A 24,266-nucleotide genomic window follows, 5' to 3' on the forward strand; every position below is an offset into this window, starting at 1 on the left:
CAAAGCATGTGAAATATAGTGCCATTAGGATTGATCTGTGTAATTTTAACTAACTTGATCTTGCCTGCTAATGCTAACGAATTGCAAGCTACCTTGCTTCGTAACTTTCAAATAATTTCAGTGATCTTCTCTTTATACTAAACGTCACGTATACAGGACAAATTTAAGCAAATACACTGGTTTCTTATTCGTAGTACAACATATGACATACAAAACATACAATAGTGCAACATAACTATAGTGCAACAGTAAACTGTCTTGTATAGTTCGGTAGTATGTAGCTGTATGTGTGTATTAGTATGCTATGTTAGCTGATAAGTAGTTTTAATTTAGTCTCAAAGTTTGTAGTAAAACAATCATAACTGTGTAATTTTAATTATGCTACCTCATCTGTCAGCATGATGCCGGTGAATCACGTTCAGTCTCTTTGTACATTACGTCATTGTTTTGGTCGATGTTCGCTCGCTGGCATCCCTGTGGAGTGTGTGCAAGAGCACGAGCAACAGGTAACTGGCTGCAGTTCACTTAACGGACACAGGTGTCATTAATAACAAGGGTTTCTGAATCTTACATACCTGCACCTTTAACAACGCACAGCCACCAGCAGCGACAAAGCGATACAAATTTGTGTATTTGACACCTAACCCAAATCCCGATTATTACCATGTTTTTGTGCATGTAACAAAAATGTTGTTAGCAACACAGTCAAACAGTTTTATTCCACTAAAAAATTTCCAAGACAAATACTTATTTTCCAGTACATTTAGGAAATATTTTCATTTTCCATGACTTTTCCATGACTGGAAAACTGCATTGCAAAATTCCAGGTTTTCCAGGACGCGTGAGAAACCTCTATTGTAAGTTGTTGTATGAACAGGATACTTCAAGACTCACACCTGTAAGCAGGCAGGTTCTGTGGGCTTTGAGACAACACATTACTAAAGGCTGTGCCCAAAATGCATTATACGGGTGAGTGTAATGTCACGAAAATGTTACAGGTGTAAATTGTTGCCTTAGAACACACCAGTTAATGGAAACAATTGTTAAAGTGGTTAACTTCATGACAAAATTGTTTAAATTCAGGACAGTAATATTGCTCATATCACACAAATTATAGATTGTAATTTATTGAGCCGAGCATGTTTATGTCCATTAAATCATACAATGAACCATACAGTGTCTGATTTCGTATGGACATACATCAATCACTATATCAGTGTGTTACTGAAAGATAATAAACTGCAAAAAGTCATCAAGACAAAGAAAGCGTGAACAAAACCGGCTCGCTGTTTCTCCCAGATGCAGTTGAGATTTAATCTAAGCACAAACACAACATTTTGAGCAAAATTATTGGTTGTTTATGTGGAGTAGCCTCCCTGTGTTAGTTCAGCTTCAGATGTGTGTACATGTCATCTCGTCAACCTGCATGTTCAAATCAGACAGACACGCTGAGGAAGAGCCATGAAGTTCTCATCATTGGCTATGTAATCGCTTTTTCAAGTTTTCCGATCGGACAGTTATTTCCTTTTAAATCCACATGTAAACTGTAAACTTTTGTTCAGCGCATTATTGACCGGTGAGAGAGAGGTGGTGCTTTGCTGCTGTCCGGGATGCCGTTTTAAACCTCAAATGCGATGTGGTTTTTGACTACCTCTGTATGTGTTTTTTTTTTTCAAAACATTTTGTACCCGGTTTACAACTCTATTTAGCATTGACCAATTGCGATCGGATCATCCGATACGCATCTTATTACCAGCTGTAAACACGGTCTAAAATGACTGCAGCCAGAGCTAGGGAATGCTGTAGAATGACTTCCGGCGGAAGTCCTACCCACATTAGTTTCCCCAGTAAGACCCCCAGGAAAAAGGTGGATAAAACAGACATAACACAAGAAGGACATAATTGCAAGCGGCCGCCGGTTGCACCAGCTATACATAAGTTACAACTTAGCCTAGCTGTGGCTATAAATGGGCATAAAGTCACAATTTACGCACTACTAAATATGCGAGCGTTGCACCATTAAACTTAGGTAGAACGTAACCCTGCGTATGAACTAAATATTTGCCGAAGCCTCTGACCAGGAGTAGCGGTTGGAATAAAAAAGCAGAATGATATTTTATGACATCAATGAGCTCATGTTTTGCGTGACAGGCATCAATCATTTTGACATACAGTATGATGTTGACATTTTCACTCGGTTACATATAGGAGAGAGAAAAAAAAACGTACTTTTAAGTGGCTCTTCAGCATGAAACCGATCTAATGGTGCAGTTTTCAGGGTGCGTCGCCCGGTGCCAAGTTTCAACACATTCAAAAAATATATAGGATATTAAAATGAATAAATGTCTATTTTTCCAGCCTGTTGTATTAGTATTTATTTATTTATCACCCCTCATTTATTTTAGATACCAGTTCCTATATATTGTTATTTACACAGGGCAAATATACTATTTATCAAATGTACTTGTATTATGTATCGTATTTTAATGGGGATATAATTTATTACAGCTAACAGTTACATGAGCAAACAAGGTTTGAACATCAACCGTAACAAGATCAAATTGAATTTCACATCTTTTTAACACTCCTGTGTACAAATTTGAAGGCTGCTTATTGGATAAATACAAGTAAACATCATATTATGCGACCACGCATTACTTTACAGAGAGCTTGTGACCTACTCGTTAAGTCCTGCCTTAAGAAAAGGTGGTGCAACCAAATTAAGCACTGATTTAGTTAAAAACTAACTAGAAGTTACTAAACCCTTAGCGTGAACTTTGCGTCACAACTTACGTAAGACCTTATGCACAGCTGGTGCAACCCTACCCTGATCACCACTTCATAGCCTCAGACTAACCAGAAAAAAATTACCCAGTATCTATGACCTATCAATAACACATATTTTAGTAAATATATTAACTTGCCTTTACCTGAACACAAAATCCATGCATCTCTCCTTGCGAATGAACATCTGTGTCACCCGCTTGTTGAAGTTTCGATAGCCCCTCTTTCTTGATTTTTAATTGAAATTAACTTTGCCATATCCACATAGGTCACTGCAGATGTCCATTTTAGCGCTTGATAGCTCATTAGTTACGTGAACTTAAATGTGTTGACACAAAACTAAAATCTAGCCTATCAGAATTGGCTTACTCATTTTGGTAAGCATGCTTACCATGGGAATTTGTAAAGTAGTGGGTGTGATTCAATTTGAATGAACTACAGAGCTGAATGAAAGGGTGGTAAACAATGCTTTGAATCAGAGAAAAAAATAACTGAGGGTGCCGCCAAAGCGAATCACAGTCTGTGCTGTTCAACCGAGATGAAAGATGATGAATTTGAATGAAAATAGTAGTTTTTATTAACAATTATATTTAAATATTTCATAGTGCCATTTTTCTTTTCACCCTTCTGTTAGGTAAGCACCGCTAATCTTGCTTATATGGACGGCACGTCCCAGCCTGTAAGTAAATGCAGCTGTCAATCCCAACTGCTGACTGTGTGAACATAGCCACGGTGACGTCATATGAAACAGGTCAATAACCACTTTGCCCTGTGTTTTTGTAGCATTGTAATCTAATATGTACAATGAAGCTCTGAGTTTACCTATGCCAAATACAACAAATGCATCATTTTTCTTGAATCTGCCTTCGGCATCCAGGAAATTCTCTGGGTCAAAGCAATGCGGGTTCTTCCACAGTTGCGGGTCAGTCAGCACAGAGGATAGCAGTGGAAAAACCATGGTTCCCTAAAAAAAAAAAAAAAAGAAAAATAAGGAATTTATTTTATCTTTAGAGACACTCAATATTGATTTTAGATACATTTATTTTTAGTGCTTTACAAAAAATTTTAGTCAACAGTAAAAGAATGGCATTGAGAAGACTGAATAAACCAAACTTATTTTCAACATTGTCGCCTCTTAAAAGAAAATGTAACTCAATATCTACACTACCGGTCAAAAATGTCAATAATGATGTCATCCAGATAGGCAGCGGCGTAAGCGGTGTGCGGTCTGAGGATTCGGTCCATGAGCTGCTGAAATGTAGCCAGGGCCCCGAACAAACCGAAAGGGTGACAAATTGGTGTAAGCCGAATGGTGTGGAAAATACAGTTTTTTTTTTTTTTTCACAGGACATAGGAGTTGAGGGGATCTGCCAATATCCCTTTGTTAAATTCAGTGTTGTATAAAAGCGAGCCGCACCTAACCGATCGAGTAGCTCATTTATCCGAGGTATTGGGTACGCATCAAATTTAGACACCGCATTGACTTTTCTATAATCCACACCTAATCGGACCGAGCCGTCACTCTTCGGAACCACCAGGCTGGCCCAGTCATTGTGGGATTCTTCTGTTACTCCCATATCTAGCATGGCCTTTAATTCATCCCGAACATCTTTTTTTTGTATTCGGATAATCGGTAGGGACGACTGCGTACCACTACCCCTGGGGTCGTTTTGATATGGTGCTCTATGAGATTCGTATGACCAGGAAGAGGTGAGAACACGTCAGAGAATTCTCCTTGCAACCTGGCAACCTCCGTGACTTGTGACAGTGAGAGGTGGGCCGCCCGCAGATCCATGAGGGCCTGGTGTTGAGCCTGGCAGATGCTGGCGAGGGATCATAACGCTTCCTCCAGCGGCGAAAATGACTACATAGCAGCGTATCCTTTCTCCTTTTCCTGGGGTTCGGCACCAGTGTGACAAAGGTTTGTGTTTGGAGCAGATAAAGGAGGAAGCGGGAGCTGGTTTCCACAGTCCACGTGAGTCACATTTATCACACACAAAACAGAAATTGCTTTTCAGCATAAACAACACCAAAATACTGCTTTTCAGCATAAACACACAAGATCTTGCTTTTCAGCATAAACACTCTCTGGGAAATGGACACACAGTCTTTGGTGTGTGCCACTCTTTCTCTCTGTGGACTGGGTCACTTTTATCTCTCACTGCGAACATAGAAACGGCAATTAGTAGCAATTCATCTCAGGGAACTCCTTATCGCTCTCTCTCTCTAGATGGGCACCCTCGACCATGCCATCACCTCCACAGGTATCTTATTTATCTCACTCCATTGCTTTTCAGCACACACAAATAATCCAAACAAAGACTTTCTCACTGAGTTGTTGATATCATGGCTGCATCCTGGGCGTGGTCATAAGGGCGTGTCCCTAGAGGACACCTGCTTGGCCGTGGGTAAGGCTTCCCCTAACACCTTTAACCAGGTTTTACAACTTCCCCTCCCTCTCTTCCCAGGTGCTTACTGCGATCGCAAGACAACCAGTGGTCGATCTCTTTTACTGGTCAAAAGTGAAAGAGATATAAACTACACAAATAACGATAATCTTAAAGATCACCTTTTATTTCCTTAATTCGTCTCCCCAGTGCACAGATTTACAAAACAAGGGATGGCAGGTGAAGACATTCATATTTATTAGGAAAACAATACCTGATTGGATAGAGTTAGGTTTGGTAGGGTTAGGGTTGGGTTATATTTTCTTCAACCAATTAGGTATCGCTTTCCTCATGAATTTAAAGGACACATCCCCTTGCCGTCCTACGTGTCAGAAATTCATCCACACGCACTGACTGACAGATGCCTTCTTTCTCTGTGCGTACTAGTGTGTGTGTGTGTGTGTGTGTGTGTGTGTGTGTGTGTGTGGTGAGAGCGCTTATGGTAATGCGGATACGTGTCAGTGTGACTGTGATGGTAGACTGTAAAATGCCTGTCTTGGTGCAAGGTATTAATTAAAACACAATCAGTTATGTCTAAAGTAAATGTACAAGCGTGATAGCCCGTATTAATATTAGACTTTAATGGGGGCCTGGGTAGCTCAGTGGTAAAAGATGCTGGCTACCACACCTGGAGTTCACTAGTTTGCTAGTTCAAATCCCAGGGCATGCTGAGTGACTCCAGCCTGGTCTCCTAAGCAACCAAATTGGCCCAGTTGCTAGGGAGGGTAGAGTCACATGGGGTAACCTCCTCGTGGTCGCTATGATGTGGTTCGTTCTTGGTGGGGCGCGTGGTGAGTTGAGCATGGATGCTGCAGTGGATGGTGTGAAGCCTCCACATGCGCTATGTCTCCATGGCAACACACTCAACAAGCCACATGATAAGATGCACAGGCTGGCGGTCTCAGACACAGAGGCAGCTGGGATTCAATTTGTTTCTTTGTTCTTATATTATTGCTGTTGTATCATTGTCCTTAATAATTACTTCAGAACTTAAAACAGTGTTTACCTAATTAACAAATTAGTTTTGATATCGAGAATTGCAAATTTGACTGGTACACATGTACAGACTACTGAAATTTTAGTATCATGGCATCACTGCTTACAATACATGGTAGATCTTACTATAATGGCATTATGAAAAAGTAGATCTTATGCCATAGAAGTGTGAGCACCCCGGTTTAAAATGTTGGTGTTTGTGGCCATTTGTTGGGGCAGTGTAAAATAGCCTTAGCAGAAAAACAAACATAATAATACCTCAGGAATGACATAGCCATTGAATTTGGTATCACACATCATCTTGTGTGGTACAGCAATGGGAGCGATGTCCATGCTGCGTTGGATCTCATGGATTACAGCATCTGTGTACGGCATGTTCTGTCTGTCTTCTATAGAGGGCCAACGTCCCTGTCCTACAACCTCATCAATTTCCCACTGAATGCGCTCTGTGAAAAACATCAAGTAAAAACCCATTAGATTCTACCAGCTGCTTGTCTATGGTTGGACAGAAAAAATAACCTTTGTTTCCTTTTACCTTGGACATTGTGGTGCTTCATCATCAGAAGCAGAGCATGTCTAAGAGTGGATGAGGTGGTTTCTGTGCCGGCAGTGAACAGGTTCCAGATCAGTGATATCAAGTTTTCTAAATTATATTCTGTGTCGGGCTTGTCTTTCTCCTGCAAAACAACATTCTATGGTTTCACCACCAGAGGGTGTAAGAAATGTATACATCAGGGTCACATCTCAATTGGTTTTCCTTCATGACCTAGATTTTATCAATCATCAAGTGGCCATGTAACACAGTACCAAAAATGTGTCACACAAATCGTCTTTAAAACCAAACAATTACAATACACAGACTGAATAGGAAAACTGACAATAAAAAATGCATAAAATCATTTTTATGCATAAAATAAATAAATGCATAAAATCAGAAGAAGAGTGATTTACCAACTAGCACATGGAACAAATGCTGGGTCAAATATTGTGTCAGTATTAGTCATATAACAAAGTGAAAGGGTTTAATTGGATGTATAGCCTTGGATGTCAAAAACAAAAAATATGGGAAGCCTTTTCTTCTCCCCTTAAAAAGTTCATAAGCCTATTTATTTAGCTATCCTAACTATGTGTGATCATATGGTTAGTTGCAATGTATTATTTGCATTGCGGTTTTTTTCAATGTTTTTGTTATTTATGCTGTCCACAACCCTATTTGAACAGACCTGCAACCCATTTTTTGGAATAAGATTAGAAATGGACTTTGATTAGATTATTACATAGTTATTTAAATTATTTACCTCCTCCATCTTTAACACAAAGGCCTCAATAAAGTCCTGTGGGCATGAGGGATCCACATTATTCATTCTTGCATTTGCCTGACATTTACAGTATTCTCTAGCCTCGTCAATGTCTTTAAACGATTTATGGTGTTTACCAGGGAAGAGACTAACTAGCCTAGGGAACACATTGTAGATCTGTAAAGATAAGAAAGTACAGTTAAAGAGGAAACATCAAGATTTTTAGCAGATCGAGGCTCAGAATACAATTAAATTACATAATAATCCATATACAGTATGTATGTTTATGTATTCTGTGTGTATATACATATATACATTATATATACACACACATACACACACTGTTTATATATTGTGACGAGGAGGAGGGCCGGGCCATAACAATGAATGCCCGGTGCTGAATCAGCCCAATCAGTTGGGAAAGGGATAAAGAGGAGCCGTGGACGGTAGTTCAAGAGAGAGAGAGAGAGAGAGAGAGAGAGAGAGAGAGAGAGAGAGAGACACACTTAGCAGTCTTGTGTGTGTGTTTTGTGTTATGCTGGAAAGCAGTTTTATGTTGTGTTTTGTTCATTTGTTTATTAAAAGTTTATGTTGACTGCTCAGCCGATTCCCACCTCCTCCTTGCCCATCGTGTGAATTTGTTACACACACACACACACACACACACACACACACAGTGTATGTGTATATATATATTTATATTTATATTTATATTTATATTTACATCACACACACACACATACGTACACACACACACACACACACACACACACACACACACTGATCAGCCACAACATTAAAACCACCTGCCTAATATTGTGTAGGTCCCCTTCATGCTGCCAAAACAGCACCAACCAGCATCTCAGAATAGCATTCTGAGATTATAGTCTTCTCACCACAATTGTACAGTACGGTTATCTGAGTTACAGTAGACTTTGTCAGTTCGAACCAGTCTGGCCATTCTCTGTTGACCTCTCTCATCAACAAGGCATTTCCATCCACAGAACTGCCGCTCACTGGATGTTTTTTGTTTTTGCACCATTCGGAATAAATTCTAGAAATCCTAGGAGATCAGAAGTTACAGAAATACTCAAACCAGCCCATCTGGCACCAACAATCATGCCACGGTTCAAATCACTGAGATCACATTTTTCCCCATTTTGATGGTTGATGTGAACATTAACTGAAGCTCCTGACCCGTATCTGTGTGATTTTATGCACTGCAGCCACACAAATGGCTGGTTAGATAATCGCATGGATGATTGTTGGTGCCAGAAGGGCTGGTTTGAGTCTCTGTAACTGCTGATTTCCTGGGATTTTCACACACAACAGTCTCTAGAATTTGTTGGTGAGAGAGGTCAAAAGAGAATGGCCAGACTGGTTCAAACTAAGGGTGTAACGGTTCGGTTTGTATCACGGTTTTAGGGTAATGGTTTCGGTACAGTTCAGTATTTGCAATGTACAGGAAAAAAATATATATTACTGCCAAATCCAAAGTAAGAATACTCTATTGTTGTTTTACAGCAGCCATGGTTACTACAATATTACTATAGTAAAACCATGGTTAATTTTCACATGATTAATATATATAATAAAAAAAGCTCATGGGCATATTATGCATCAACTACCTATATATTATGAATACCGTAATACTATATTAAAATTACAAATTCTTTAGGCAACATTACCTGTCCAAGAGGGCTGTTCAGGATAAAGAAGTAAGAATTTACTGTCTGAAGGAGAAACTGTAACTGTGGATCATCATATTCAAACCTATTGCCAAAAATAATGCTGCAGATCACATTGGCCACCGCATTGGACAGCATGTCTGCTGGGTTGAATGTTGAGCCTTTGAGAGAAAAATAGCATGAGAGAAGTGCGGAAAAGTGGCTTAACTGGATTTAATTTAATATCCCTTTACACTTTGACATACAGCGTGTGTAATTTATTTTGTTTCTTGACCCTATTGTACCTATTCTTGTAATAGATCCACTAAGTTGTTTAACTAGTTCATAAGACACAGTACTGCTTTTTATTATCCTTTTGGAATATTCTGTGTTTGATTTTTCTGAATTGCAGTTGATGTCAACTGATATTCCGGAATATAAAGTAAGGCATTCAACAGATATTAAATAATTTTACCTTCACATTTTTTAAACATTTTCACAATATTGTGAGCCTCCTCCCTGACTTTGTCCTCAATGCTCCTGCGGCCCATTCCAAAGTTCTTCAGTGTCATAAGAGAGAACCTGCGCATCTCCTTCCATCGGTGTCCGCTAGTGGACAGCACACCTGTAAACAGACAATGTTAAGAGTATTTCTTGTGTTCTATCAAAAAAATAAAAATACTTTATTGTATGATCATATTGTATGGATTTGTGTGTGAATAACATCTGCAATTTATAAGAAAGATGACCCTCTCCACCCCTATATACTCAAATTATTTTAGCTTATTTTCAAGATTCATACGTATTGATTTTAAATTAATAAAACAATACAACAAAATTAAATTAATAAAAACATATACATACATATAATTTATTTTTTATTTTTTTCATAAAGATTACTTTTTTGAGTGTAATTTCCCAAAAATACAACTTATGTGTAAAACTTTCAACACTGAGTGGAACTTAAAACCAGAATTAAGTGAATTTACCGTATCCAAGAGTGGACCTCATCATCAGGGGATAAGAGGCCCTGCCACTGAATTCTTCACCGAGACCAATCATGGTATCCTTCAGCGCTTCATATCCAGAAATAATCACCACAGGAGTGTTTGCCAACCAGAAGGTAACAACAGAGCCATACTTCTTACTGAGCTAAGGATAGAAAAGTCATGACGGCTTGATAAGGGACATTTTGATGCCATTGTTGTATGTAAACTCTGTGGCCCTGTCCCAGTACTCACACTTGCGGTCTTGGCCACTTGAGTGCACGTGCAAGTGACAGGAAGTAAGTGTTCAAGACTGTCCCATGTCTAAACGTACCAATGCTCAGTGCACTTAACCCACACTAAATCCACACTAGAGTTAATACCGCTTCGGAGTGGTCTTTCAGGCTAAGTGTATCCCAGAGTTCATCACGATCAGGAGCTCACACCTCCCTGCTCGCGCGATCAGTGTATTTTTGCCATGATGACATCAAGCAAAGCTTTTCAACATAAGTAATTTATTATAATCAGATAGTGAAACGTAAGTGAAGCATATATTTATTTTGGTATAGTATTTTTTTAGTGTTTAGGATGACTTAATAGCAGTATCATAATTACAAAATATTATTTATGTGTATATTTATATACCTCTTTGTTATCGTTCTCGCCCAATAATCACCTTATTTTGCTTGTTCTTGCCTAATACTGCTGGTGATTTTGGTCATTTATCAGCCAGTGTGGCATACAATATGCGGTATATTAAATGTTATTTTAAAATAAAAAAAGCTCAACTATTACCACAGGTTCTTTCTCATCTTTATGTATTTAAAATATATGTTTTAATGCTTTTTATTTGTTGTATGAAACCACATACTGATAAGTTGTGTAAAGCAGTCTTTAGTTGCTTCATATAAATGACAAGCCAAAGCATATCATTTAAATTGTTTGAATTAGTAGCTATTAGTAGGACGAAGTTTTATAGAATAAAGTTTTTATTTTTTTAAATAAATTTATGCAGTGTATTGAGAAACAAAGTAGAAAGAAATTGCTTATATTTCATATTTTACAGCTGTTATGGACGACGCAATTTTACAGATAAATATTTTTTAATGTGCAAAGTACTGAAAATCAAAATGAGTAAAAATAATTTAGTTTTACAATTATTTTATCACAATAAAAAAACATAATTTTTACTTACATATTTTCTACAGCACAATACACTTCCAACAACCAGTAGTGTATTAATAAATGAAAAGATGGGTACATTTTTCAGTTATTTATTATTTTAAGTAGGCTATAGCAGTCACTGCTACCAAAAACAAACAGTGAAAACACAAAAACAGTTGTCACGACTAGCACCAACATCTTTAAGTCTACGAATGTCCCAACCTGCAATCAGAAGTCATCCACACACTCGCAGTCTTCACGTCTACTTGCACACTAGTGGCCAAACACTGGAAATACGTAAGACAAGTGGGTAAGCAGGCAAGGCCAAAACCGCAAGTGGGGGTATTAGGACAGGGCCTGTGTATTCAAATCGCATGTACTCCAAAGCTCCAATTTTAAGGGGCTGCAGTAACTATGTCTAAAGTCCAGTTACACTAATATGTGCTTCTCTATCAGTGGTTTTGTATGTTAGTTTTTAACCTAAACTCTGAACCAAAATTCCAATATCATCATATTTTCTCTTGGTCTCATTATGAATGTTACTATAACTAAATTTTTGCAAACTGACTTTTATGTGTCGCATTCTATGTTTCGCCACAATTTCCTGGTGAAATTAACACAACAAGGCACCACAACAACTGTCTATTTTATTCACTTTCACACAAATCACGAGTACAACGGCTGATTATGACTTTATAAACACTTTTTTTTTTAGTGGTAAGAATTCCAGTTAGAGAGTTCTACACATTATAAACCCTAATACTCAATAATTAATTGTTTTGAGAAGGGAAAAATTAAATCATACTAATTGGTAATAATATTATTATTATTTTACCTTGATGTGTATTTAGAACTTTCTCTTTCTTTTGAGTCTCTAAACTGACACCTTTTAAGTAACCCAGAGTCGGAGCCAGGATCATTTACCCGAGGGGCATTTGAAATTTCGAAGGGGGCACAGATTTGCCACTTTACCCTAAGATGTAACGTTAGGGTTAACTTCTTTGTCCCTCGCCTGTATACATGTGTCTGAAATTGTGGCATGTCAGCACTTTAAAAAGTGCAAAAAATATTCAAAATAAACTAAAAGCGAAATCTAAAATTGTTGTCTAATATATGTCTAATCAAATGATCCTCTGGAGATCACACTCCAAAACATTTACTATATTTAAGATTTACGCATTTCAATTTCATAACAAAATTCCATGAAATTTAATTGAGCAATCTTAAACAAAATTAAAGGAATTAAACCTCAATATATAATTTTTTTATTATTTTTATTTTTATAAAACTTAATTCAATTTGATGGAATTTTGTTATGAATTTTGTTTGTTTGAGTGAATGAAATTCTATCCATTTATCAACCTAAGTGATGTTTAAGACAACCTCACTTATATTCATTAACAAAACACAGCAAAAGGCAGTAAACCGCTGTCCTCAAAATTAGTACAACTGAATGCACCGAGCGTCCTCTTGTCCTGAGGACCGCATCTCTCCACTTATGCTTCCACTTTTAAGTTACATTTAGTTAAATCCTTATCCTAGGTAAATTCCTATTCTTAAATCCATTTCTTTCTTTTAGCCTTTGAGCCTTGAAGAGATCAGTCACCTGGAAGGCACCTGAAACGTTCAATTACTCACCACAAATAGTTTAAGGATTAATTTGCTTTATTTATTTAATTTAATTTATTGTACAATTGGAGTTGAATATTTAGGCTGTCAAAAAAGCAAAACACATTTAAAAGATAACGCAATTATAAAATTGGCTCAAACACAACATTTTGACATACCTTTTTTGAAGGGCCAATGTCAAAATTATAATTTATAATAATAATATTATAATTTTATGTTATATTATTAAAATACATTGTCTCATTCAGGTGATACCTTTTTAAAAGGTCAATGTCATAATAATGTAATACATAGTTTTTGATGTGGATTGACGGCAGCAGCCATACGTTGTGATTAACGCATAACGGATTGTTTGTGATTAACTCTTAAGGATTTAGAATTCCTCAAGATGACTTCTAAATTGTCGTGGGTTTGGAGCTACTTAAAGCATTAAAATGCTTCATGAATTTCTCCTAAATTAGGAGTGACACGGCCCTTTTTAAGAGTTTCTACTAAATTTCCACATTAAAAAAAAGTTACTTTAAGCTTTAAGATTTTTTATGAATATGGGCCCAGATATCTATTATGCGATTTTGACGTCATAATTGACATTAAAATTATCTGCAATGCAATTTTGACTAGTCGTAATACGTTTTGAAAAAAATCTAAAATGCTATTTTGACTAGTCATATTTCCATTGGCTTACACTGAACAATATTTTCTGATATCTACAAATTGTCTTTTACTAGCAGAAATTCGAATGAAATATATATGCAATTTATTTCGTACTACAATTTATTTAGTTTCGTGCATCTGTGTGTTCCAGATAAAGAGACTTTTGGTGACGATATAAAGGCTGTATATCTGCGTGTTCCAAATTGCAAGAACCCTCTCGGTAATACCAAGAGATCAGAATTCCTCAGCACTCCGTGTTCGTGAAATTGAATCTATCACCTTTCCCACTGTAACATTGCCCTGAACCACCAGTGGAAGACGTTGCCATCACTGAACCCATCCATCAATCAAGCAGAACGTCAATATCACCACCAAATCTCCATCCAGAGAACCTGGTATTAGTATATACTATCACTTTATGATTTTCCAATGATCTTTGGATTGCATAACATGTATACCAAATGTCTAGTTTAATCTTTGAGTTATTTGTTTAACTAGAAATAAGGTCTTCACCTTATAATTAACAGAGAAACAGCAATTTATCTTTCCATAAGATAATAATAGTCATACTCTGCCATTGCTACATCCAATTCAACCACTTGCATCTTTCAGTCTTTTGCAGTTTATTTACTTATTCGTTTATATGATCTTTTAGCATATTAGTACCATTTAGAAGTGGTTAGTTTTCTTGTTTATCTTTTTGTAAATTAAACTCATTTTATTACAACCGTGTCTTCCTTGTGATGATTATACAGTAAGGGCTTTTACGGTTAGGCTGAATTTCACAAATCCTTCAGATTATTCAGATGATCATCTCCAATTTACCACCAGTTTACAGTACATGTTTCTATTTTACTGAATGGTCCATTTGGATCATTGTTATACTGTATAGGAATGCTCGTTATTCATGTTTTTGAGACGTTACAGACATTACAGTTGATTTGTGTACTGGGAAAAGCACAAATAAAAAAAAAAATACTATAATAAACAAATAAACCTTTTTTTTTATCTTTTTTTTTTTTTCACCGAGCTTGATTTCGGTTGTTCGTTCATACAGACAGTATTCTAGCCGATTCTGTAAGCTGTTGTATAAACAGAACATTTCAAGACTCACACCTAAATATGGTTGTCAATCCCAAACACTGACTGTGTGAATGTAGCCCTAGATCTGTAACCTTCCAGTGGAGTGGACGGATGCTGAGGAAAAGGTAAGCACTATAAATCTACTTTTATTTGTTGTTTTACATATTGGTTTATCCATGTAACATATATATAAATGTCACTTTAGAGATGTTATGTTTTGGATTTGTACGTTTTTTTAATTTAATTTTGTTATTAAATGCCCTGTTTGGCAAATTTGTGTACGACCAGTCTTCTGTGAAGCGGTCTGAGATAAAATCTGAGATACACTTATATAATTCCCTTTAAGCTTTTTTAATTTAGCCACATAACACAATCAACTTCACAATAATCACTTTCATATTTTATAATATAACTGTAGTGAAGGGTTTGTTTGTTCTAGACTCTGACTGCCACACTTGATCCATGACGCTCACGTGAGCCTGTGGTTGCTGGTCATGAGAGAGATGAATAAACTTAACTGTCATTACACTCTCAAAGACTGTTTTAATTTCAGCTGTGCAGCATACGTGTATACAGTGCAGCGAGGCTCTCTTACATTATATGATGTGACAGACAATTATTTGTCCAGTAGCCTACGGTTCCGTTCACACAGCACCGGTTTGCCGAAAATGCAGTTAAGTCCTGAAAATTTTCAGGTGTCAGTTCGGATATAGAATGCAGTCGTGACTCTCATAAATAACCGACCTGTGAGTGAACGTAACCATATTAAGCACTCAAATACAGGGACTGACAACCATATTCTGCTGCTGTGTGAACATACAGTATTCATCTGCAGAGCCATTCGTCAGTTGTGAAATGGCTGCATGGAAATAAACAGCTGTTCAGGGGTACAGTTGAAGAGCATCATTTCCTACATTTGGAAGAAAAGGACAAAGAAAGGGCCATCCACAATCTTTCTGAAGAACCAGAACTTTACAGAGAGACCTTCACATTTCATTTTCTTTTCAGGGATGACATGGAGATGTGTCTCCTGGAATGTCTTGATAAAATGGGCCTAAGAGCAAATTATTCTTTTGATGAGTTTTAATTTGTCTATTGTGTATAAAGTTTGAGTGTTTCTGTTAAAATGTTGCTGTTGTTCAAATTATTATTTTAGTTCTGTGTTATCAATATTAACATTTCTTATTAGTTTTCTATTTGATCAATGTATATTTTTGCTATGCTTTGAAATTGAATATTTATTTTTATTTGATATGATTAAATATATGACATTAAATGCCCATACTTTGTTCCTTTAAGTACTATTTGTAACATCGTGAACATGAAGGAAATCATATGATCTCATCAAATTGTCAAATGGGTAACACTTTAAAATAAGGTTCCATTAGTTCCAGTTTACAACATTAGTTAACATGAATAACAATGAGCAATACATTTTCAACATTTGTTAATTTTGGTTAATGTTAATTTTAACATTTACTAATATATTTTAAAAGTTAAATTTGTATGTTAACATTAGTTAATGCACTATGAACAAACAAAGAACAATTGTGTGTTTATCTATTAATCCACTAAGATTAATAAATAATGGTTAAAAATATCGTTCATTGTTCATTCATGATATCTACTGCATTAACAAATGTTAACAAATGGAACCTTATTGAAAAGTGTTACCATCAAATATTTAAGATAGTCATGAAATGGAAATCGATGTGAAAACAGCACGTTTTAAATCTAATAAAGCAAACAAATGTAAAACATTATGCTTCAAAACTGTAGGTGGTGCAAGCATCGGTCCGGAAACTGCTATGGCTCCATTAGCTCTGCCCTAACCTCCTTCCTGAGACTGCTGTCCTGAAACTGCGGTGACATATGGCTCTGCGGATTGTATCTTTGTATGTGAGCATAACACACACTCTGGCGGCCAGAAGTTTGGAATAATATACAGATTTTGCTGTTTCAGAAGGAAATTGGTACTTTAATTCACCAAAGTGGCATTTAACTGATCACAAAGTATAGTCAGGACATTACTGATGTAAATAACTGCACCATCACTATTTGAAAAAATTAATTTTTGATCAAATCTAGACAGGCCCCATTACCAGCATCCATCACTCCAACACCTTATCCTTGAGTAATCGTGCTAAATTGATAATTTGGTACTAGAAAATCACTTGCCATTCTATCAAACACAGCTGTAAGCTATTTGGTTGAAGCTTAATATTGTCTTTGTGTTTGTTTTTGAGTTGACACAGTATGCAATAGACTGGCATGTCTTAAGGTCAATATTAGGTAAAAAAAAAAAATGGCAAAAAAGAAACAGCTTTCTCTAGAAACTCATCAGTCAATCATTGAAGGCTTGACATTGAAGATTTCATACAAAGGTGTACACTACAGTCTTCAAAGGACAACTGGCTCTAACAAGGAGAGAGAGAGATGGAAGGCCAGATTTACAACTAAACAAAAGGATAAGTACATCAGATTCTCTAGTTTGAGAAATAGATGCCTCACATGTCCTCAGCTGACAGCTTCATTGAATTCTACCTGCTCAACACGAATTTCATGTACAAAGGTAAAGAGAAAACTCAGGGGTGCAGGCCTTATGGGAAGAATTGTAAATAAAAGGCCACTTTTGAAACAGAAAAACAAAAAGAAAAGGTTAGAGTGGGCAAAGAAACAGACATTAGACAATAGATAATTGGAAAAGAGTGTTATGATCTTAATCCCATTGAGCTTTTGTGGGATCAGCTAGACTGTAAGGTGCATGAGAAGTGCCAGACAAGACACCACATCTATGGAAAGTGCTACAGGAAGTGTGGGGTGAAATGTCACATGAGTATCTGGACAAACTGACAGCTAGAATGCCGAGGATCTAAGAGCAAAATCTGCACATTATTCCAAACTTTTGGCCACAAGTGTGTGTGTGTGTGTATATATATATATATATATATATATATATATATATATATATATATATATATATATATATATACACACACACACACACACACACACACACACACACACAACACATCACATGCCCCACCAGAGAAAGAAATATATTGAACCACTGCTACACCACTGTAAAGGATGCATATCGCTCTGTCCCATGTGCAGTTTTAGGACTCTCTGATCACTGTCTGGTTCACCTTCTCCCGACCTACAAGCAGAAATTAAAATCAGCTAAGCCTGTAGTAAGGACTGTGAAGAGATGGACCAATGAAGCAGAGCTGGAACTACAAGCCTGCTTTGACTGCACTGATTGGAGTGTTTTTGAGGCTGCAGCCACAGACCTGAACGAGTTCACAGATACGGTGACATCATATATCAGATTCTGTGAGGATATGTGCATCCCTACTAGGACATTTTTATCATTCAATAATGATAAACCATGGTTTACAGGAAAACTCAGACAGCTTCATCATGCCAAAGAGGATGCTTACAGAATTGGAGATAAAACATTGTACAACCAGGCCAGGAACACACTTACTAAGGAAATCAGAGTGATTAAAAGAAGCTACTCTAAAAAGCTGAAAAAAACAGTTTTAAGCCAGTTATCCTGCATCTGTGTGGAAAGGCCTAAAAAGCATCACAAACTACAAGACACCTCCCCCTCGCTCTGTAGAAAGTCTACTAATGGCTGATGAACTGAATGTGTTTTACTGCAGGTTTGAAAGCCCAGTCTCACACCCCTCCCCCACTCTGGTTTTCACGTCACAGACCAACACCTCCTGGAACCCCCCTCCTGCTACTCAGTCTACACTTATAATCTGTGAGGAGGATGTGTGCCGGGGCTTTCGGAAACAGAAGACTAGGAAAGCTTCAGGCCCTGACGGTGTTTCACCTGCCTGTCTGAAAGTCTGCGCTGACCAACTGGCCCCCATCTTCACACAGATCTTCAATAGATCACTGGAGTAGTGTGAAGTTCCCTGCTGCTTCAAACCTCCACCATCATTCCGGTTCCCCCCCCCTCCCCCCCAAAAAAGAATCACATCGCTCTCACATCTGTGGTCATGAAGTCATTTGAGAGACTGGTTTTGGCCTACCTGAAGAACATCACTAGACCCCCTTCAGTATGCTTACTGAGCAAACAGGTCTGTGGATGATGCTGTCAATATGGGACTGCTTTATATCCTGCAACACCTCAAAAGACCTGAGACTTATGCAAGGATCCTATTTGTGGACTTCAGTTCAGCCTTCAATACCATCATGCCTGATCTTCTCTCAACCAAAGTGACCCAGCTCTCCATACCCACACCAATCTGTCGATGGATCCCCAGCTTTCTGACTGATAGACAGCAGCTATTGAGACTGGGGAAACTCACATCCGGGACCCTCACTATTAGCACTGGTGCTCCTCAGGGATGCGTTCTCTCTCCACTGCTCTTCTTCCTGTACACGAATGACTAAACTGCAAAAGACCCCACTGTCAAGCTCCTGAAGTTTGCAGATAACACCACAGTCATCGACCTCATCCGCGATGGTGATGAGTCTGCATACAGACGGGAGGTTGATCAGCTGGCTGTCTGGTGTGGTCACAACAATCTTTAGCTGAACACACTCCTGTATGACCTGAAGTGGGACACCCACACAGACTCCATTGTGAAAAAGGCTCAGCAGAAGTTGTACCTCTTTCGCCAGCTGAGGAAGTTCAACCTGCCAAAGGAGCTGCTGACACAGTTCTACTCCGCTGTCATTGAATCTGTCCTGTGTACATCTATAACTGTCTGGTTTGGTTCAGCCACAAAGTCAGACAGAAGGAAACTACAACGGACAGTCAGGACTGCTGAGAGAATTATTGGTGCCCCCCTGCCCTCCCTCCAAGACCTGTATGTCTCCAGAGTGAGGAAACGTGCAGGTAGAATCACTCTGGACCTCACTCACCCTGCCCACTCCCTCTTTGAACTGCTGCCCTCTGGCTGGTGTTACAGCGCACTCAGTGCCAGGACATCCAGGTACAAGAACAGTATTTACCCTCAGGCCATTTTCCTCATGAACAATTAAACTGCCTCATGACTCCCCCATAGTGCAATAATGTAAATACATATCTCATGTACATATGTAAATTCACATATTTAATTCAATAACTGTACATAACCCTACCTTGCACATACATTACCACTTGCACATGTACACCATTCTGTTATATGTCCTATTATTTGTATGTCTATTTATAATCTTAACTTGTTTTATTGTAATTGTCTCAATGTAATTTTCTGTGTGCACTTGTTTCTCCTATCACCAAACAAACAAACAAAATCCTTGTGTACATGAGAACACTTGGCAATAAAGCTCATTCTGATTCTGAGAATTACATTTCGACATGTGCAAGGTTGCCAGATTTCTAAAGGTGAAATCCCCCAATCAAATATTGACACTTGTTCAGCGATGGGCTGATTTGTCGTTCCTAGCGTTCACATGAAAGTTACTCTATTGTAGGTAAGGCAAGTTTTCAACATTTTCAAGCACTTTCAAAAATGGCCAAGAGAACAGTTCAAGGAAATCTTTTTCTTTAAAAAAAAAAAAAAAAAGCTAACAGAATGCAAGATATTGCTATGACCAGCGTACAGTTACAACATGTACGTTTTTAAAAAATTTCAGGATTTCTCTCATAATACACTTGTGTGTAGAACAACTTTTTACACCAGTTTAAGCATTCTTCATAGAAACAGCCCAAACTTCCTTTATTAGCTCGTTTATTGGAGCAGAAAAAATGCGTGTGTGACGATCTAGAAAAAAACAATCATAATGTGGATTCTTTTCACAGAATTCATCATAAAATACAATTATAGAGGGTAACAGGTGCATATTATGGCCATGTTTCCTAAGGGTCAATGAAGTGAAGCTCATTTTTGTCCAGATCTATAAAAAAAAAAAATAATAATAATAAATATTATATATAATATAAAAATTCACACAACCCATTTACTTGAATACACCTCTTCTATGATGAGTATATATTCATATTTTCATGTCAAACTGATATTTTTTCTGGGGCTTAAAGTAAAAAAATGTCGTGGTGTAAAGAGGCAGTAAAAAATAAAAAGTCACATTAAAAGCTGAAATTCCTGAAAAACCAACATGTCGGTAGTTATTTTGTTGTTTATGTTGACCATAAAAACCATAAAACAGAGCGGAAACCTTTCGACCCTCAAGACGTTTTAAAAAACTTCTGATATTTAATTTGACATGTTTATGAAAAGGCACATTTTGTTCAAGTCATGTGGTGTAACCCTTGAGTAAACTTGATATTTTTGATTCAGAAATTCATAACACATATTTAAAAAAAAATTACCTTGAAAGTGTTTTGAAAACTTATTGGAAACTAATGATGATGTTTTTTATACTATCATGTATTCAAGGTGAAAAGAAAGTGTTATTATACTCTTTACTTGGTTACACCAAATGACAATTTAAAAGTTTTAAATGTTATTGTAGAAAATGCTATAAAGGTTTTTCAAAAATGTATGAAATCACAATGTCAACCAAGATAAGTAATAACATTATCACGCTGACAGAACGTAAGAGACCGTCCTCACTGCGGACTATAGTGCGATGATGTAGTGGATTTAATCCACAATGTAGTCAACTTCAGTGATGTACTGGATGTTTTTAATGCAAATACGCACAGCTACATATTATATTAGATTCTCTTAACAATATTATATTATTTAGTGTTATCAGTGTAGTATATAGCCTATACGCAACTGTGTTTGACAGGTTGTATTAGCCTAGTGGCTTCTAAAAGTTAGTAGTTTAACTACTGCAGGTAGACATCTGTGTCTGTATAAGCTTTAATGTTTACATTCATCCATATGAATAATAACAAATGTTATTTTCTCTCTGGCAGCTTCAAAGTTTGGTGTTTATTTGAAATGCTGGATATATGCAGTGTTTTGCATTTTGTCTCCACAAAACTAGCTGTGCCATATTGAAATCTACCATTGCAGGATGCATAAAGATAAACATTTTCTTCTTTTTATTCTTGTCATCTTAAATATATGACATGTTATAGGCCTACTAAAGTAAGATTTTAATATCAAATTAAAGAAGAAATAGGATATGTTCTCGAAACACAAACAAATAATAATAAAAAATAAATAAAAAATAAATAAATAAATAAATAAAAATAAAAAACACATATAATAGTCATCCATACCAAACAAATCAACTCCAAATAGTCAGCAACCTCACATATTCTTTAGAAGACTGCAATGCTACAGTCCACTTCGAGGACCTCTTGGGAGAGTAGGAGCCAACATGGCGTGGTGGAGGGTGGTCCTGTAATTTTGTAGTTCTGGCAGTGATGGTAGGAATGTGATTAATCATTTAACTGTTGATTTTTCTTTTTTACACTTTGCTATCCCCAACATGAAATCTAAGCACTTTGCATCTGCTTTTTGTAAATGGGAAGAAAGAGACGTGTTTTGTCGAAAGTTATGGAAGTCGAGGTTGGCACCGAAGTTGAGCTAGTATCTGATGCTTGCTTGAGCAACAGGTATGCTGTGCTCGCTGACCCTCCTGCGTCATCTAGTGTGAGTTATGATGACAAACTCTGCTTAGCGACAGCCTTCCCATTAACTCCCACAAAAATTCCTCCTAAGAAGACTTAAAAGAAACAAACGAGAACCTTTCAAACATTTTGAAAGCTATCCAGGTGTTATTCTTAAAGCAAGATGCTACCTTCCAAAAGCTCATCTCCATCGAAAATTTGGCTGAAGCTACAACGAAAGCTGTCAACAACCGTTCCATGGTGGCGCAGAAGCTTGTCTCTGACGTAAAGGAGCATTATGAGAAGAAGAAAATGGCAACTGAAATCACAGAGCTTTGATCTTCAGAAAAGAATATCAGATCGCATATTGAGCAGCTTGAGCAGCTTGAGCACTACAGTCAGCGTTGGTGTCTAAAAGTGCATGGTGTTCCTGACACGAAGAATGAAGATTTGCGTTCGATTGCTCTAAACATATTGAAGCATGTGGTAAACTCAACGATGCACTTGACATTTTGCATCAAGTTGGGAGATGGAAGCAGGATGGTCCTCATCGAAGTATCATATTGAGATTCTCCATGCGATCACACCGAGACCTTATCCGGAAGGCTGCGAAGGATAACACTTACTTGAAATAAGGCCTTAATATATAAATAAAGGCCTTGATTCCTTCAGATGTTGCTGCGAGATCAAAACTATGGCCGACTGTAAAGAAGGCTAGAGAAGAGGGTAAGAAGGCATCCTTCTCGGGGCCGTTTGCGTTCACTGATGGACAGAAAATTTAAGCAAAATAAACTACAGATTGGAACTTTGGAGATGGAAGGGTAATGGCACTTGACGTAATCAAAGGAACTACGACTGTTACGCTGCTGAAATGCTTCGACAACCATGCTGCCGTTTTTATGTTCTAATGATGTCTCATTGGAGACATTATTGATTAATCACTGCCTGCCTTGTTCAAGGTAGAAAAGTCTACTTTTCTAAGCCAAAGTTGGTTTTTGTTTTTTTCACCAGCTGTTTAGTTGGTTTAGATGGACTACACTCTTGAAATGGAATACATAGATACTATCAAAACTATCAATTAATTGCCAACAAAAGCCTTCATCAGCCAACTAACAAAGGACAATGCATATATGTGAACTTCTGCAGTTAATCCAGGATGGATTTCAAAGACATTAATCTTACAGTTCATACAAAATCATTGTTTAAACACTGGCCCTTAACACCTACTTTAGTTTACAAATTTTAAACCATGACTTGCACTGGACACAAATAACCAATATTGGCATTATATTCATGCTGTTTAGCCAGAGGGGCACTGGCCCCCACAGTGAGCCTGGTTTCTCCCAAGGTTATTTTTCTCCATTAACAAACATCTTATGGAGTTCTGTGTTCCTTGCCACAGTCGCCTTCGGCTTGCTCACTGGGGTTCTAAATACAATTATTATGTAATTATTTAATTATTTATTTTTATACACAATTTACAATCATATTTAATCAAATTACACAATGATGACTCTAAGACTTTATAGATATTACAGTTTCACTGTCTGTTAAAGCATGATTTCTGTAATTTGCTTTGAAACAATGCGTGTTGTGAAAAGCGCTATACTAATAAAAATGACTTGACCTGTTGCACTGCATTTAGTGATAATAGTTGTTTATGCATTCTTTTTAGAGTTTTCCTCTTTTAGTTTAGCCTCTCTTAATGTTAGGGGTTTAAGAGATCCTATGAAAAGAAAAGCCTTATTTTTGTATTGTACACGAAGTAATGCAGATTTATTCATGTTTAATTCATTCATGTGAATCAGACACCAGATTTTGGAAAACTCAGTGGGGAAATTCACTCTTTATGAGTAACAGTTCTAATCGTTCTGCTGGTAATTTTGATGCATAAATTCAGGGGTGACATTTTAGAATCTCTTTCATCAGATTAGGGTAGATGGATAATAATAGTATGCAAGACTGAAAATGTGGTATTCATTCTCTGTAATGTTTACGGGCATAACTCAAGCACATTGAATACATGTATGTTTAAACAACTGGGGGCGACACTTATTAATATACAA

At 37.2% G+C, this 24,266-nt stretch overlaps 1 pseudogene; it reads right to left on the bottom strand.

The window, feature by feature from the left end:
- LOC127422143 (cytochrome P450 2M1-like) overlaps nucleotides 1-24,266 on the bottom strand; it is a 29,728-nt pseudogene that overhangs the window by 2,660 nt on the left and 2,802 nt on the right.

This window comes from Myxocyprinus asiaticus, chromosome 31 (assembly GCF_019703515.2).
Source record: "Myxocyprinus asiaticus isolate MX2 ecotype Aquarium Trade chromosome 31, UBuf_Myxa_2, whole genome shotgun sequence".
Classification (NCBI taxonomy): domain Eukaryota; kingdom Metazoa; phylum Chordata; class Actinopteri; order Cypriniformes; family Catostomidae; genus Myxocyprinus; species Myxocyprinus asiaticus.